At 47.6% G+C, this 17,583-nt stretch overlaps 1 protein-coding gene across 1 annotated transcript in view; it reads right to left on the minus strand.

The window, feature by feature from the left end:
* The window catches only part of MAX (MYC associated factor X), a 75,994-nt gene that overhangs the window by 46,684 nt on the left and 11,727 nt on the right, over window positions 1–17,583 (minus strand). The window lies entirely within an intron of this gene.

The raw sequence follows: 17,583 nt of genomic DNA on the forward strand, positions 1-17,583 counted from the left end.
CTGTGCTTTGTGCAATGCCGACATTTCTCTACAGTCGGTGGTTTTGCACTGATTGGGACCCCTATGTACCGGTAAACACCGGGATACCAGTGCAGAACGCTGGCTGTGACCCCTGACCTCATCAAGACCCGATTGGTTCAGGTGCTAAAGAGGTCACCGTCATGCCAGCCAATCAGAGAAATCCCTGGGAAATTTTGTTGCAGTAAGAAATTTTACCACTTAATTTGCCTCATTTAAAATACTTTCTTTTCTGATTTTCTGGCAGTGATCGATCAGAGGAGAAACAGCGTAACCAGTGCTTCCGACAAGAGCCATCAGTCAGCGATCAGAGAAGAAACAGTGTATCCAGTGCTTCTAACAAGAGCCGTCAGTCAGTGATCAGAGGAGAAACAGTGTAACCAGTGCTTCTAACAAGAGCCGTCAGTCAGTGATCAGAGGAGAAACAGTGTGACCAGTGCTTCTAACAAGAGCCGTCAGTCAGTGATCAGAGGAGAAACAGTGTGACCAGTGCTTCTAACAAGAGCCGTCAGTCAGTGATCAGAGGAGAAACAGTGTGACCAGTGCTTCTAACAAGAGCCGTCAGTCAGTGATCAGAGGAGAAACAGTGTGACCAGTGCTTCTAACAAGAGCTGTCAGTCAGTGATCAGAGGAGAAACAGTGTGACCAGTGCTTCTAAGAGCCGTCAGTCAGTGATCAGAGGAGAAACAGCGTAACCAGTGCTTCTAACAAGAGCCGTCAGTCAGTGATCAGAGGAGAAACAGCGTGACCAGTGCTTCTCACAAGAGCCGTCAGTCAGTGATCAGAGGAGAAACAGTGTAACCAGTGCTTCTAACAAGAGCCGTCAGTCAGTGATCAGAGGAGAAACCGTGTAACCAGTGCTTCTAACAAGAGCCGTCAGTGAGCGATCAGAGGAGAAACAGTGTGACCAGTGCTTCTAACAAGAGCCGTCAGTCAGTGATCAGAGGAGAAACAGTGTGACCAGTGCTTCTAACAAGAGCCGTCAGTCAGTGATCAGAGGAGAAACAGTGTAACCAGTGCTTCTAACAAGAGTCGTCAGTCAGTGATCAGAGGAGAAACAGCGTAACCAGTGCTTCTAACAAGAGCCGTCAGTCAGTGATCAGAGGAGAAACAGTGTAACCAGTGCTTCTAACAAGAGCCGTCAGTCAGTGATCAGAGGAGAAACAGTGTAACCAGTGCTTCTAACAATAGCCGTCAGTCAGTGATCAGAGGAGAAACAGTGTAACCAGTGCTTCTAACAATAGCCGTCAGTCAGCGATCAGGAGAAACCGCGTAACCAGTGCTTCTAACCTGAGCTGTCAGTCAGCGATCAAGAGGAGAAACCGCGTAACCAGTGCTTCTAAACAAGAGAGCCATTTGTCAACGATCAGAGGAGAAACAGTGTAACCAGTGCTTCTAAAAAGAGCTGTCAGTCAGCGATCAGAGGAGAAACAGTGTGACCAGTGATTCTGACAAGAGCTGTCAGTCAGCGATCAGAGGAGAAACAGTGACCAGTGCTTCTAACAAGAGCCATCAGTGAGCAATCAGAGGAGAAACAGTGTAACCAGTGCTTCTAACAAGAGCCGTCAGTCAGTGATCAGAGGAGAAACAGTGTAACCAGTGCTTCTAACAAGAGCCGTCAGTCAGTGATCAGAGGAGAAACAGTGTAACCAGTGCTTCTAACAAGAGTCGTCAGTCAGTGATCAGAGGAGAAACAGTGTGACCAGTGCTTCTAACAATAGCCGTCAGTCAGCGATCAGGAGAAACCGCGTAACCAGTGCTTCTAACCTGAGCTGTCAGTCAGCGATCAAGAGGAGAAACCGCGTAACCAGTGCTTCTAAACAAGAGAGCCATTTGTCAACGATCAGAGGAGAATCAGTGTGACCAGTGCTTCTAACAAGAGCCGTCAGTCAGTGATCAGAGGAGAAACAGTGTAACCAGTGCTTCTAACAAGAGCCGTCAGTCAGTGATCAGAGGAGAAACAGTGTAACCAGTGCTTCTAACAAGAGCCGTCAGTCAGTGATCAGAGGAGAAACAGTGTGACCAGTGCTTCTAACAATAGCCGTCAGTCAGCGATCAGGAGAAACCGCGTAACCAGTGCTTCTAACCTGAGCTGTCAGTCAGCGATCAAGAGGAGAAACCGCGTAACCAGTGCTTCTAAACAAGAGAGCCATTTGTCAACGATCAGAGGAGAAACAGTGTAACCAGTGCTTCTAAAAAGAGCTGTCAGTCAGCGATCAGAGGAGAAACAGTGTGACCAGTGCTTCTGACAAGAGCCGTCAGTCAGCAATCAGAGGAGAAACCGCGTAACCAGTGCTTCTAATCTGAGCTGTCAGTCAGTGATCAGAGGAGAAACAATGTGACCAGTGCTTCTAAAAAGAGCTGTCAGTGAGCGATCAGAGGAGAATCAGTGACCAGTGCTTCTGAGAAGAGCTGTCAGTCAGCGATCAGAGGAGAAACAGAGTAACCTGTGCTTCTAAAAAGAGCCGTCAGTCAGTGATCAGAGGAGAAACAGTGTGACCAGTGCTTCTGACAAGAGCAGTCAGTGATCAGAGGAGAATCAGTGTGACCAGGGCTTCTGACGAGAGCAGTCAGTGAGCGATCAGAGGAGAATCAGTGTAACCAGTGCTTCTAACAAGAGCCGTCAGTCAGTGATCAGAGGAGAAACAGTGTAACCAGTGCTTCTAACAAGAGCCGTCAGTCAGTGATCAGAGGAGAAACAGTGTAACCAGTGCTTCTAACAAGAGTCGTCAGTCAGTGATCAGAGGAGAAACAGTGTGACCAGTGCTTCTAACAATAGCCGTCAGTCAGCGATCAGGAGAAACCGCGTAACCAGTGCTTCTAACCTGAGCTGTCAGTCAGCGATCAAGAGGAGAAACCGCGTAACCAGTGCTTCTAAACAAGAGAGCCATTTGTCAACGATCAGAGGAGAATCAGTGTGACCAGTGCTTCTAACAAGAGCCGTCAGTCAGTGATCAGAGGAGAAACAGTGTAACCAGTGCTTCTAACAAGAGCCGTCAGTCAGTGATCAGAGGAGAAACAGTGTAACCAGTGCTTCTAACAAGAGCCGTCAGTCAGTGATCAGAGGAGAAACAGTGTGACCAGTGCTTCTAACAATAGCCGTCAGTCAGCGATCAGGAGAAACCGCGTAACCAGTGCTTCTAACCTGAGCTGTCAGTCAGCGATCAAGAGGAGAAACCGCGTAACCAGTGCTTCTAAACAAGAGAGCCATTTGTCAACGATCAGAGGAGAAACAGTGTAACCAGTGCTTCTAAAAAGAGCTGTCAGTCAGCGATCAGAGGAGAAACAGTGTGACCAGTGCTTCTGACAAGAGCCGTCAGTCAGCAATCAGAGGAGAAACCGCGTAACCAGTGCTTCTAATCTGAGCTGTCAGTCAGTGATCAGAGGAGAAACAATGTGACCAGTGCTTCTAAAAAGAGCTGTCAGTGAGCGATCAGAGGAGAATCAGTGACCAGTGCTTCTGAGAAGAGCTGTCAGTCAGCGATCAGAGGAGAAACAGAGTAACCTGTGCTTCTAAAAAGAGCCGTCAGTCAGTGATCAGAGGAGAAACAGTGTGACCAGTGCTTCTGACAAGAGCAGTCAGTGATCAGAGGAGAATCAGTGTGACCAGGGCTTCTGACGAGAGCAGTCAGTGAGCGATCAGAGGAGAATCAGTGTAACCAGTGCTTCTAACAAGAGCCGTCAGTCAGTGATCAGAGGAGAAACAGTGTAACCAGTGCTTCTAACAAGAGCCGTCAGTCAGTGATCAGAGGAGAAACAGTGTAACCAGTGCTTCTAACAAGAGTCGTCAGTCAGTGATCAGAGGAGAAACAGTGTGACCAGTGCTTCTAACAATAGCCGTCAGTCAGCGATCAGGAGAAACCGCGTAACCAGTGCTTCTAACCTGAGCTGTCAGTCAGCGATCAAGAGGAGAAACCGCGTAACCAGTGCTTCTAAACAAGAGAGCCATTTGTCAACGATCAGAGGAGAAACAGTGTAACCAGTGCTTCTAAAAAGAGCTGTCAGTCAGCGATCAGAGGAGAAACAGTGTGACCAGTGATTCTGACAAGAGCTGTCAGTCAGCAATCAGAGGAGAAACAGTGTGACCAGTGCTTCTAACAAGAGCCATCAGTGAGCGATCAGAGGAGAAACAATTTAACCTGGGCTTGTGATAAGAGCTGTCAGTGAGCGATCAGAGGAGAATCAGTGTGACCAGTGCTTCTGACGAGAGCAGTCAGTGAGCGATCAGAGGAGAAACAGTGTGACCAGTGCTTCTGACAAGAGCCGTCAGTCAGCAATCAGAGGAGAAACCGCGTAACCAGTGCTTCTAATCTGAGCTGTCAGTCAGTGATCAGAGGAGAAACAATGTGACCAGTGCTTCTAAAAAGAGCTGTCAGTGAGCGATCAGAGGAGAATCAGTGACCAGTGCTTCTGAGAAGAGCTGTCAGTCAGCGATCAGAGGAGAAACAGAGTAACCTGTGCTTCTAAAAAGAGCCGTCAGTCAGTGATCAGAGGAGAAACAGTGTGACCAGTGCTTCTGACAAGAGCAGTCAGTGATCAGAGGAGAATCAGTGTGACCAGGGCTTCTGACGAGAGCAGTCAGTGAGCGATCAGAGGAGAATCAGTGTGACCAGTGCTTCTAACAAGAGCCATCAGTCAGTGATCAGAGGAGAATCAGTGTGACCAGTGCTTCTGACAAGAGCTGTCAGTCAGCGATCAGAGAATCAGTGTGACCAGTGCTTCTGACAAGAGCAGTCAGTGAGCGATCAGAGGAGAATTCGTGTGACCAGTGCTTCTAACATGAGCCATCAGTCAGCGATCAGAGGAGAATCAGTGTGACCAGTGCTTCTAACAAGAAGCGTCAGTCAGCGATCAGAGGAGAATCAGTGTGACCAGTGCGTCTGACAAGAGCTGTCAGTCAGCGATCAGAGAACCAGTGTGACCAGTGCTTCTGACAAGAGCCGTCAGTGAGCGATCAGAGGAGAATCAGTGTGACCAGTGCTTCTAAAAAGAGCCGTCAGTCAGTGATCAGAGGAGAAACAGTGTGACCAGTGCTTCTAACAAGAGCCGTCAGTGAGAGATCAGAGGAGAATCAGTGTGACCAGTGCTTCTGACGAGAGCAGTCAGTTTGCGATCAGAGGAGAATTAGTGTGACCAGTGCTTCTAACATGAGCAATCAGTCAGCGATCAGAGGAGAATCAGTGTGACCAGTGCTTCTAACAAGAGGCGTCAGTCAGCGATCAGAGGAGAATCAGTGTGACCAGTGCTTCTAGCAAGAGCCGTCAGTCAGCGATCAGAGGAGAATCAGTGTGACCAGTGCTTCTAACAAGAGCAGTCAGTGAGCGATCAGAGGAGAATTAGTGTGACCAGTGCTTCTAACAAGAGCAGTCAGTGAGCGATCAGAGGAGAATCAGTGTGACCAGTGCTTCTGACAAGAGCTGTCAGTCAGAGATCAGAGAATCAGTGTGACCAGTGCTTCTGACAAGAGCCGTTAGTGAGAGATCAGAGGAGAATCAGTGTGACCAGTGCTTCTGACGAGAGCAGTCAGTGAGCGATCAGAGGAGAATTAGTGTGACCAGTGCTTCTAACATGAGCAATCAGTCAGCGATCAGAGGAGAATCTGTGTGACCAGTGCTTCTAACAAGAGGCGTCAGTCAGCGATCAGAGGAGAATTAGTGTGACCAGTGCTTCTGACAAGAGCCGTCAGTGAGCAGAGGAGAATCAGTGTGACCAGTGCTTCTGACAAGAGCAGTCAGTGAGCGATCAGAGAATCAGTGTGACCAGTGCTTCTGACAAGAGCCGTCAGTGAGCGATCAGAGGAGAATCAGTGTGACCAGTGCTTCTGACAAGAGCTGTCAGTCAGCGATCAGAGAATCAGTGTGACCAGTGCTTCTGACGAGCGCAGTCAGTGAGCGATCAGAGGAGAATCAGTGTGACCAGTGCTTCTGACGAGAGCTGTCAGTTTGCGATCAGAGGAGAATTAGTGTGACCAGTGCTTCTAACATGAGCAATCAGTCAGCGATCAGAGGAGAATCAGTGTGACCAGTGCTTCTAACAAGAGGCGTCAGTCAGCGATCAGAGGAAAATCAGTGTGATCAGTGCTTCTAGCAAGAGCCGTCAGTCAGCGATCAGAGGAGAATCAGTGTGACCAGTGCTTCTAACAAGAGCAGTCAGTGAGCGATCAGAGGAGAATTAGTGTGACCAGTGCTTCTAACAAGAGCAGTCAGTGAGCGATCAGAGGAGAATCAGTGTGACCAGTGCTTCTGACGAGAGCAGTCAGTGAGCGATCAGAGGAGAATCAGTGTGACCAGTGCTTCTGATGAGAGCAGTCAGTTTGCGATCAGAGGAGAATTAGTGTGACCAGTGCTTCTAACATGAGCAATCAGTCAGCGATCAGAGGAGAATCAGTGTGACCAGTGCTTCTAACAAGAGGCGTCAGTCAGCGATCAGAGGAGAATCAGTGTGACCAGTGCTTCTAGCAAGAGCCGTCAGTCAGCGATCAGAGGAGAATCAGTGTGACCAGTGCTTCTAACAAGAGCAGTCAGTGAGCGATCAGAGGAGAATTAGTGTGACCAGTGCTTCTAACAAGAGCAGTCAGTGAGCGATCAGAGGAGAATCAGTGTGACCAGTGCTTCTGACAAGAGCTGTCAGTCAGAGATCAGAGAATCAGTGTGACCAGTGCTTCTGACAAGAGCCGTCAGTGAGCGATCAGAGGAGAATCAGTGTGACCAGTGCTTCTGACGAGAGCAGTCAGTGAGCGATCAGAGGAGAATTAGTGTGACCAGTGCTTCTAACATGAGCAATCAGTCAGCGATCAGAGGAGAATCTGTGTGACCAGTGCTTCTAACAAGAGGCGTCAGTCAGCGATCAGAGGAGAATTAGTGTGACCGGTGCTTCTGACAAGAGCAGTCAGTGAGCGATCAGAGGCGAATCAGGGTGACCACCAGTGCTTCTGACAAGAGCCGTCAGTCAGCGATCAGAGAATCAGTGTGACCAGTGCTTCTGACAAGAGTCGTCAGTCAGTGATCAGAGAATCAGTGTGACCAGTGCTTCTGACAAGAGCCGTCAGTGAGCGATCAGAGGAGAATCAGTGTGACCAGTGCTTCTGACAAGAGCTGTCAGTCAGCGATCAGAGAATCAGTGTGACCAGTGCTTCTGACGAGCGCAGTCAGTGAGCGATCAGAGGAGAATCAGTGTGACCAGTGCGTCTAACAAGAGCCATCAGTCAGTGATCAGAGAATCAGTGTGACCAGTGCTTCTGACAAGAGCTGTCAGTCAGCGATCAGAGAATCAGTGTGACCAGTGCTTCTGACGAGAGCAGTCAGTGAGCGATCAGAGGAGAATCAGTGTGACCAGTGCTTCTGACAAGAGCAGTCAGTGAGCGATCAGAGGAGAATCAGTGTGACCAGTGCTTCTAACAAGAGGCGTCAGTCAGCGATCAGAAAAGAATCAGTGTGACCAGTGCTTCTCACAAGAGCTGTCAGTCAGCGATCAGAGAATCAGTGTGACCAGTGCTTCTCACAAGAGCAGTCAGTCAGCGATCAGAGAATCAGTGTGACCAGTGCTTCTAAAAAGAGCCGTCAGACAGTGATCAGAGGAGAAACAGTGTGACCAGTGCTTCTAACAAGAGCAGTCAGTGAGCGATCAGAGGAGAATCAGTGTGACCAGTGCTTCTGACGAGAGCAGTCAGTGAGCGATCAGAGGAGAATTAGTGTGACCAGTGCTTCTAACAAGAGCCGTCAGTCACCGATCAGAGGCGAATCAGTATGACCAGTGCTTCTAATAAGAGGCGTCAGTCAGCGATCAGAGGAGAATCAGTGTGACCAGTGCTTCTAACAAGAGGCGTCAGTCAGCGATCAGAGGAGAATCAGTGTGACCAGTGCTTCTAACATGAGCAATCAGTCAGCGATCAGAGGAGAATCAGTGTGACCAGTGCTTCTAGCAAGAGCCGTCAGTCAGCGATCAGAGGAGAATCAGTGTGACCAGTGCTTCTAACAAGAGCAGTCAGTGAGCGATCAGAGGAGAATCAGTGTGACCAGTGCTTCTGACGAGAGCAGTCAGTGAGCGATCAGAGGAGAAACAGTGTGACCAGTGCTTCTAGCAAGAGCTGTCAGTCAGCGATCAGAGGAGAATCAGTGTGACCAGTGCTTCTAGCAAGAGCCGTCAGTCAGCGATCAGAGGAGAATTAGTGTGACCAGTGCTTCTGACAAGAGCCGTCAGTGAGCAGAGGAGAATCAGTGTGACCAGTGCTTCTGACAAGAGCAGTCAGTGAGCGATCAGAGGAGAATCAGTGTGACCAGTGCTTCTGACAAGAGCCGTCAGTGAGCGATCAGAGGAGAATCAGTGTGACCAGTGCTTCTGACGAGAGCAGTCAGTGAGCGATCAGAGGAGAATTAGTGTGACCAGTGCTTCTAACAAGAGCCGTCAGTCACCGATCAGAGGCGAATAAGTGTGACCAGTGCTTCTAACATGAGCAATCAGTCAGCGATCAGAGGAGAATTAGTGTGACCAGTGCTTCTGACAAGAGCCGTCAGTGAGCAGAGGAGAATCAGTGTGACCAGTGCTTCTGACAAGAGCCGTCAGTGAGCGATCAGAGAATCAGTGTGACCAGTGCTTCTGACAAGAGCTGTCAGTCAGCGATCAGAGGAGAATTAGTGTGACCAGTGCTTCTGACGAGAGCAGTCAGTGAGCGATCAGAGGAGAATCAGTGTGACCAGTGCTTCTAACAAGAGCCATCAGTCAGTGATCAGAGAATCAGTGTGACCAGTGCTTCTGACAAGAGCTGTCAGTCAGCGATCAGAGAATCAGTGTGACCAGTGCTTCTGACGAGAGCAGTCAGTGAGCGATCAGAGGAGAAACAGTGTGACCAGTGCTTCTGACAAGAGCTGTCAGTCAGCGATCAGAGAATCAGTGTGACAAGTGCTTCTGACGAGAGCAGTCAGTGAGCGATCAGAGGAGAATCAGTGTGACCAGTGCTTCTGACAAGAGCCGTCAGTGAGCGATCAGAGGAGAATTCGTGTGACCAGTGCTTCTAACATGAGCCATCAGTCAGCGATCAGAGGAGAATCAGTGTGACCAGTGCTTCTAACAAGAGGCGTCAGTCAGCGATCAGAGGAGAATCAGTGTGACCAGTGCTTCTCACAAGAGCTGTCAGTCAGCGATCAGAGAATCAGTGTGACCAGTGCTTCTCACAAGAGCAGTCAGTGATCAGAGGAGAATCAGTGTGACCAGTGCTTCTGACAAGAGCTGTCAGTCAGCGATCAGAGGAGAATTAGTGTGACCAGTGCTTCTGACAAGAGCCGTCAGTGAGCAATCAGAGGAGAATCAGTGTGACCAGTGCTTCTGACAAGAGTCGTCAGTCAGCGATCAGAGGAGAAATAGTGTGACCAGTGCTTCTGACAAGAGTCGTCAGTGAGCAATCAGAGGAGAATCAGTGTGACCAGTGCTTCTGACAAGAGTTGTCAGTCAGCGATCAGAGGAGAAATAGTGTGACCAGTGCTTCTGACAAGAGCCGTCAGTGAGCGATCAGAGGAGAATCAGTGTGACCAGTGCTTCTGACAAGAGCCGTCAGTCAGCGATCAGAGAATCAGTGTGACCAGTGCTTCTGACAAAAGAGCTGTCAGTGAGCGATCAGAGGAGAATCAGTGTGATCAGTGCTTCTGACAAAAGAGCCATTAGTGAGCGATCAGAGAATCAGTGTGACCAGTGCTCCTGACAAGAACTGTCAGTCAGCGATCAGAGGAGAATCAGTGTGACCAGTGCTTCTGACAAGAGCAGTCAGTGAGCGATCAGAGGAGAATCAGTGTGACCAGTGCTTCTGACAAAAGCTGTCAGTCAGCGATCTCGTCATACTCTAAACACACAAATCAATAAATTCCAAACTTTCCCAGATAGTCCCATCAATTTCTTAGTTCGGATACAGGGTTAGATAGGGTAGGTGTTTAGTATATTATGATAGTATAGACTTTCTCACGGTGCTACCGGAGATCTCACTGAGGACACCGCAGTTCAGCCCAGCTGGCAACGGAGCCTAACTGACCGGAGGTAACCTTGATGACGTCACCGCTAGTCACTGAGGCTGCGCTCTCAGGAGCTCTATCACCAGTGGTTCTCAGTCTGGACGATTGCATCTTGGTGCCGTCCAGGTTGAAAATGGTTTATCCCCCAGACATGGATTACGGCGTGGGACAGAACGACAGAGAGGTGAGGAATATTGTTGTTTTAGTACATGAGACAAGGGATTCAGTGGAATTAGGCGTTTGGTGAGTATAACTGTGTTTGTTATTTTTAAATAAAAATGGAAAAGTGTGTTTTGTTTCATTTCAAATAAAAGATTTTATTCTGGCTGTGTCATTATTTACCATGTAACTATAGGATTAGTATTCGATAGGTGTCTTATAGATGCGCCTTTTCTGGGCTGCTGTGGGCTGCGATTTTTAGGCTTAGGGGGGACCAATATCCATGGTCCTCTTACCTGTCTGAGAATACCAGCCCACAGATGTCTTCTTTAGCAAGGCTGGTTGTCAAAAATGTGGGGAACACCACAACTTTTTTTATTTATTTAAATAATTAAAGAATATGGCGTGGGGACCCCTCTATTCTTGATAACCAGCCTTGCTGAAGCTGACAGCTGAGGGTTACAGCCCCCAGCTGTGAGTTTTCCTGGCTGGTTCATCAAAAATACAGGGGAACCCATTCCATTTTTTTCTAATTATTTATTTACAGTGCAGGAGTCGGGTGATTAATACTCCCATCAGTCGCTCCTGCTCTCACTGTGACTAGAGACAGCAGGTGTCGGCTCATGGGAGTAGTAGTCCCATCAGCGGGCAACAGTTACCGGATGTAAACTTTATGCCTCCGATCACAGCTGTGCGGTCATGCTGTCATTTGCCAGCATGTTAACCGCGGCTGTCTGACCGGTGGTGATGATTTTACCACTGATCAGAAGTGATGTTTGCATGACAGCACAACAAACACCTGATGTTCGGGCAGCTGATCCCGAACAGTAACACGGACTTGCTGATGAGTCAGTGTTCGGTGTCTGTGCCCGAACAGTAGGTGCTCGGTACCGATGCTGAACTTTACTGTTCGGGTTTGCCCATCTCTATTAATTACATTAATTTTCTCATTTTTGTAAAAATATACACATACAAATACTATATAAACATAATCTGATAGGAACGTATTTTCTATTAAAATAAAACTAATAATGTAGAGTGTACACTCCTATATTAAAAATATAAAAAGTAATAAAATGGTCCGTTGGTCTTATGCTGCAGAGAAGGTGTCTGCCCTTTCACGTTCTAAGGCTGAGTTCACATGGTGTTTTTTTCGCGTTTCCGCGGCGGTTTTAACCACGGGATTTTGCTGCGAAAAATAAGCATCCCATGCATTCCTATGGGATTCCGCAATGCTGTGCTAATGCTGCGGTTTTTACCGCGGCGGAATTGCTTCGCGGTAAAAAACGCAGCAAGCTCATTAACTTCGCGGAATCGCGGCGATCCCGCACCCATAGGAATGCATTGTTCTGCTTACTTTCTGCATGTGGCTGTGCACACCATGTGAAAAGTAAGCAGAACATTTGTGGATGGTACCCACGGTCCGGAGGAGAGGAGACTGTCCTCCTGGCGTTGGGGACTATATCCCTGTAAAAAATAGAATTTAAAATAAAAAATATTATTATTCTCACATTCCGACGTCCCGCACAGCCTTCCCGCCTCTCTCCACGCTCCCGGTCCCAGTAAGCCTTTGCGAGCGATGACGTCCGTTCTCGCGGGATCGCGAGACGTCGCGATCCCGCGAGAACGGACGTCATCGCGGTAATTGTCGCAAAGGATTACTGGAACCGGGAGCGTGGAGAGAGGCGTCGGAAGGTGAGAACAACAATATTTTTTTTTTTTTATTATTATTTACATTCTATCTTTTACTATTGATGCCGCATAGGCGGCTTCAATAGTAAAAAGTTGGTCACACTCGTCAAGCACTATGTTTATACCTAGGGCTTCAAGGTGCTCACAACGCATCTAAATACAGGTGCTTCTCACAAAATTAGACTACCATCAAAAAGTTCATTTATTTCTGTTCATCAATACAAAATGTGAAACTCATTATATAGAGACATTACAAACAGAGTGATCTATTTCACATGTTTATTTCTGTTAATGTTGATGTTTATGGCTTACAGTCAATGAAAACCCAAAAGTCATTATCTCAGTAAATTAGAATAATTAACAAAAAACACCTGCAAAGGTTTCCTAAACGTTCCTTTGCTCTGTTTCAGTAGACTCCAGAATTATGGGGAAGACTACTGACTTGACAGATGTCCAGAAGGCAGTCACTGACACACTCCACAAGGAAAGTCAATTTTGCATTTCATTCGGAAATCAAGGTCGCAGAGTCTGGAGGAAGAGTGGAGAGGCACATAATCTAAGCTGCTTGAGGTCTAGTGTGAAGTTTCCACAATCGGTGATGGTTTGGGGAGCCATGTCAACTGCTGGTGTAGGTCCACTGTGTTTTATCAAGACCAAAGTCAGCGCAGCCGTGTACCAGGACATTTTAGAGCAATTCATGCTTCCCTCTGCCGACAAGGTTTTTGGAGACGGAAATTTCATTCTCCAGCAGGACTTGGCACCTGCCCACTCTGCCAAAAATAGAATTAATTAACCCAAAAAAGTCCACCAATGCTACAATGGCACTTCCTTAACAATATACATCAACCAAGAAGACAGTGTTTAGACTGACTCCTAATGAAGAGAACCATAGATGGATAACAAATAAATTTATTAAGCCTATTAAAATACATAAAATGCTACCTGTATTCAATACAAACAAACATACCCCAGGGGAGTAGCACAATACAGGAACACAAAAAAACCTCAAAAGATATTATAAAATTCCCTTGAGCACACCATGTATAAAGTGGAGTAATAAACAGGTCAATTTGCATGTGGAGAAAGGGACCAAAAAGTCTTATTATTACTTAGCCAACGGCATTAAATTACTAAGGTAAGCAAGCAGGCGAAACGCGTGTTGGGGCGCGGGGACAGCACAACGGGCTGCAATCACCTCTTTTTCCCTTTAGTAAGTACACTCTTCCTAGACCATTGGCACTCATGCGATTTGCAATATATATAATTGCGGTATAGCTTTATTACAAATGGTCAATTATAGGAAAGAGGGCACCTTAGTAATTTAATGCCGTTGGCTAAGTAATAATAAGACTTTTTGGGCCCTTTCTCCACATGCAAATTGACCTGTTTATTACTCCACTTTATACATGGTGTGCTCAAGGGAATTTTATAATATCTTTTGAGGTTTTTTTGTGTTCCTGTATTGTGCTACTCCCCTGGGGTATGTTTGTTTGTATTGAATACAGGTAGCATTTTATGTATTTTAATAGGCTTAATAAATTTATTTGTTATCCATCTATGGTTCTCTTCATTAGGAGTCAGTCTAAACACTGTCTTCTTGGTTGATGCAAAAATAGAATTAGACTTACCGGTAATTCGGTTTCTAGGAACCTTCCACGACAGTCACCTTGGAGGATGTCTCCCCGCCCTAATGGGGGACAGGAAACACAAATAGGTTAAATAACCCTCCCCTTCCTGCTACCTCCAGTGTTTTTTTATGGACATACTAGCATGAATAGTTACCGCCAAAGTGCAGGAATCATCCAATAAGGTATTTAGATAGGGAGTGAAATTAGTGCTGTCGTGGAAGGTTCCTAGAAACCGAATTACAGGTAAGTCTAATTCTATTTTCTCCAGTCACCTTCCACGCCAGTCACCTTAGAGTCATACCAACACTAATTTATTAGGGAGGGACCACAGCTTGTAGAACACGTCTGCCGAATGTTAGATCCCTATCAAAATTTAGTCTCTAGTGTCTGGTAAGGGTGTGCACAGAGGACCAGGTGGCTGCTCTGCATATCTGCTCCGATGACGCGTTCCCTCTGGCTGCCCAGGACATAGCGACTGATTGAGTGGAGTGGGCCTTTAGAGACTCGGGAGGAAGGAGATCTTTTGACAAATATGCCAGGCAGATGGCCTGTTTGATCCAGTTCACAATTGTGCTTTTTGCGGCTTTCTTTCCTTTATTCTGTCCTGAATATTGGATTAAAAAGTTCTGGTCAACTCTCCACTCCTTGGTTAGATCAAGGTAATGGAGAACCACTCTGCAAACATCCAAAGTGTGGAATCTTTCTTCCTTCGCATTAGAAGGATTTGGGCAAAATGAGAGCAACACGATATCCTGACCCCTATGAAAGTCTCAGACAACTGGGCATAAAGGAGGGGTCCAGACGTAGCACTATGCTGTCCGAGTTGAGCGACAGGTATGGCTCTTGTACCGATAGGGCCTGCAATTCACCTACACGTTTAGCTGTGGTGATTGCTACGAGAAAGACTGTCTTAAGTGTCAAGGTTTTTAGTGAAATTGAAGGTAAGAGTTTGAATGGGGCCTGTGTTAGACTATTGAGGAGTAAAATAAGATACCAGGGGGAACCCGACTAGGAAGTGTAGGCCGTATCCTGCTTGCAGCGGTCATAAACCATTTGATCCAACGGTGTCTAGCAGGTCCTGGTCAAAGAAGGAACTAAGGGCAAAAACCTGTATCCTCAATGTGCTTGTGGCAAGCCCTAGCTCTAAACCCTTCGGGAGGAAATCTAGGACCTGAGCAGTGTTGGGATGGAAGGGATCACGGACACTAGGAAGACACCAAGAAGAGAACTTCTTCCATACTTTGCCATATATGGCATTGGTTACCGGTTTTCTGCTTTTTTGGAGAGTCCAGATAACCCCATCCGAGAGACCTCTGGCTTTCAGGATGTTGGCCTCAGTAACCAAGCCGCAAGGTTTAGTTTGTTGAGGTTTGGGTATATAGTAGGGGACCCTGATGAAGGAGGCCGTTTTTTTTGGGGGTAGGAGTAAGGGACCTTTCTGGGCTATATCCATCAGAGCGCTGTACCAGCTTAGCCCTGGCCACATTGGAGCAATAAGGATTGTCGTGACCTGGTCCAATCGGATCTTTAGTAGCGTCTTAGGGATTGGCGGGAAGGCGTAAGATAGGCTGAAAGCCCACGGATGGACGAAAGCGTCTATCTCCCAGGTTCTGTACGAGGGACTGAGGAAGAAATATGTTCCTGTTTTTGCACTTTGAGCATTCGAAAATAAATCGACCTCTGGGTCTCCCCATCTCGCGGTCAGGGATTGGAAGACCGCTTGGTTCAGACACCATTCTCCCGGATGGACATCCTTCCTGCTGAGGAAGTCCGCCTGAATGTTGCCCGACCCTTTCAGGTGTACCGCTGATATGGACAATACGCATTTCTCCGCCCAGAGGAATATTCTTGCCGCCACTGACTTTAGGCTGGCATACTTCGTGCCCTCTTGGTGTCTGAGGTAGGCTAGCGTAGTTACATTGTCGGAGTAGACCCGAACATGATGGTTTTGGATGAGGGATGAAGCGGCTTTCAGTGCTTCTTCCACCGCCTTCAATTCTCTTAGATTCGAAGATCTGGCTCTTATTTCCTGGGACCATTGTCCTTGGAAGTAAGATTCCTCCAACACAGCTCCCCAACCTCTCAGGCTGGCATCGGTACAAAGTACTTTCAGGGGAAGCTGATCCCAGCTCACCACCCACCTCACGTTTCGGCAATTCAGCCACCATGAGAGGGTTGATTTCACATGTCCTGGAAGTGGAATTCTTCTGGACAGAATGTTTCGATACTTCCTTGAGTTTACCAGGACGTATGATTGAAGGGTTCGAGTATGTGCCTGAGCCCAGGACACTTCCTGAATACACGACATCAGGGACCCCAGAATGGACATGGAGTCCCTTAGGGTCGGTGCCCTTTGTTGTCTGAATCTGGCGATTCTCTGGCGAAGGTTGTGTTGACGATCCTTGGGAAGGAAGGATGTCCTTTTTTCCCCCCGAGTGTAAGAGAATCCCCAGGAATTTCTTTCTTGGGGAAGGGTGAAGGTCCAACTTCTGAAGATTCGGGATCGAGCCTATGGATTTGAGGATTTCCAGAGTTTTTGACACATCCTGGTTTAGTCAAGATATTGATGGAGCAATGATGAGCAGGTCGTCTAAATATGGAACAATACATATTGATTGAAGACGGATGAAAATGACTGTTTCCCTCATGACCTTCGTGAACACCCTCGGCGCCGAAGACACGCCGAACGGGAGAGCATTGAACTGGAGATGGCTGATCCCAGGTCGTGGGAGACTGCGAGCCTGAGGAACTTCCTGTGATCCGGATGGATTGGTACAGGATAATAAGCGTCCCTCAGGTCTATCGTAGCCATCAGCCAGCCCTGTTCAATGAGGGGGATTGCTAATTTGTCCGACTCCATCTTGAACCTCCGGTATTTGATAAACTGATTCAGGGGTTTCAAGTTTATGATAACCCTGTATTTTCCGGAGGGCTTCTTCACGAGGAATAGGCGGGAATAGTGTCCTCTGCCTAGCTCTTGCTGGGGTACATATTACTTCTTCCCGTAAGAGATCTTGTAGTTGAAGTAAGGTTTTTTTGAGATCTGGGGACTGTAACGGGGTAATTCTCAGACACTGGGGGGGGGGGGGGACGTTCGAATTCCAACTTCAGCCCAAACTGAATGGTGTGAAGAATCCACTGGTTTGTGGTTGTGGACTGCCATTGGGCGAAGAAACGTGTGAGTCGACCCCCCACAGGAGAGTCACTGTTTGTCCGGGGCCTGCTGTTGCTGAGGGACAAGGATGTTCTTCCCTCTGCCTCCCTTCAGGTAGCTCCACCGTCCAGTCTTGCCCTTTCCCCTGAACTCCTTCTGGGAGGGCTGCTCACGTAGGGGGGGGGGGTCGAAAAAACCGCCTCCTGGTAATTTTCTGTTCGGGTAGCGATTTCTTCTTATCCGAAGCTCTTTCAAGGATATCATCCAAGACTGGCCCGAATACGTGGTGTCAGCACAGAGCTTCGTTTTAGAGGTGATGTCACCGCCCCACGACTTCAGCCAAAGCGCTCTTCTTGCGGAATTAGAGAGGACTAAGGATCTTGCTGCCACCCGCACCATCTCTTCTGAGGCATCAGCTATAAAGCCCGTTGCCTTTTGGAGAAGGGGAAGGGAGTCTAGAATCTCTTCCCTGGAGGTCCCCTGAGAGAGGTGCTCTTCCAACGTGTGAAGCCAGAGAAATAAGGCCCTGGTGACGCATGTAGAGGCTACCTTTGCTTTGATCAAATTAGTAGAAGCTTCCCAGAATTTTTTTAGGTGGCTTTCTATCTTACTATCCATAGGATCTTTCAATTGGGAAGAATCCTCGAAAGGGAGGGACGTTTTCTTGGTCACCTTAGAGACCTGGACGTCTATCTGAGGGATATCCCAAATAGAATTGTCACCTTCGAGGGGAAAGCGACTCTTTAGCTCAGATGGTACGCTAAGTCCTTTCTCAGGGGAGGACCACTCCTGAAATATCAGATTTTGGACATTTTCATGAACCGGAAACCCTTTCCTACCTCTGGGTTTCAGCCCCCCAAACATCTCATCCTGAACTGAGAACTTCACCTCCTCCTCCTCAACCCCCATGGTGTTTCTCACCATGGAGACCAAC

This window comes from Dendrobates tinctorius, unplaced genomic scaffold (assembly GCF_039654945.1).
Source record: "Dendrobates tinctorius isolate UK_male_01 unplaced genomic scaffold, ASM3965494v1 ptg000189l, whole genome shotgun sequence".
Classification (NCBI taxonomy): domain Eukaryota; kingdom Metazoa; phylum Chordata; class Amphibia; order Anura; family Dendrobatidae; genus Dendrobates; species Dendrobates tinctorius.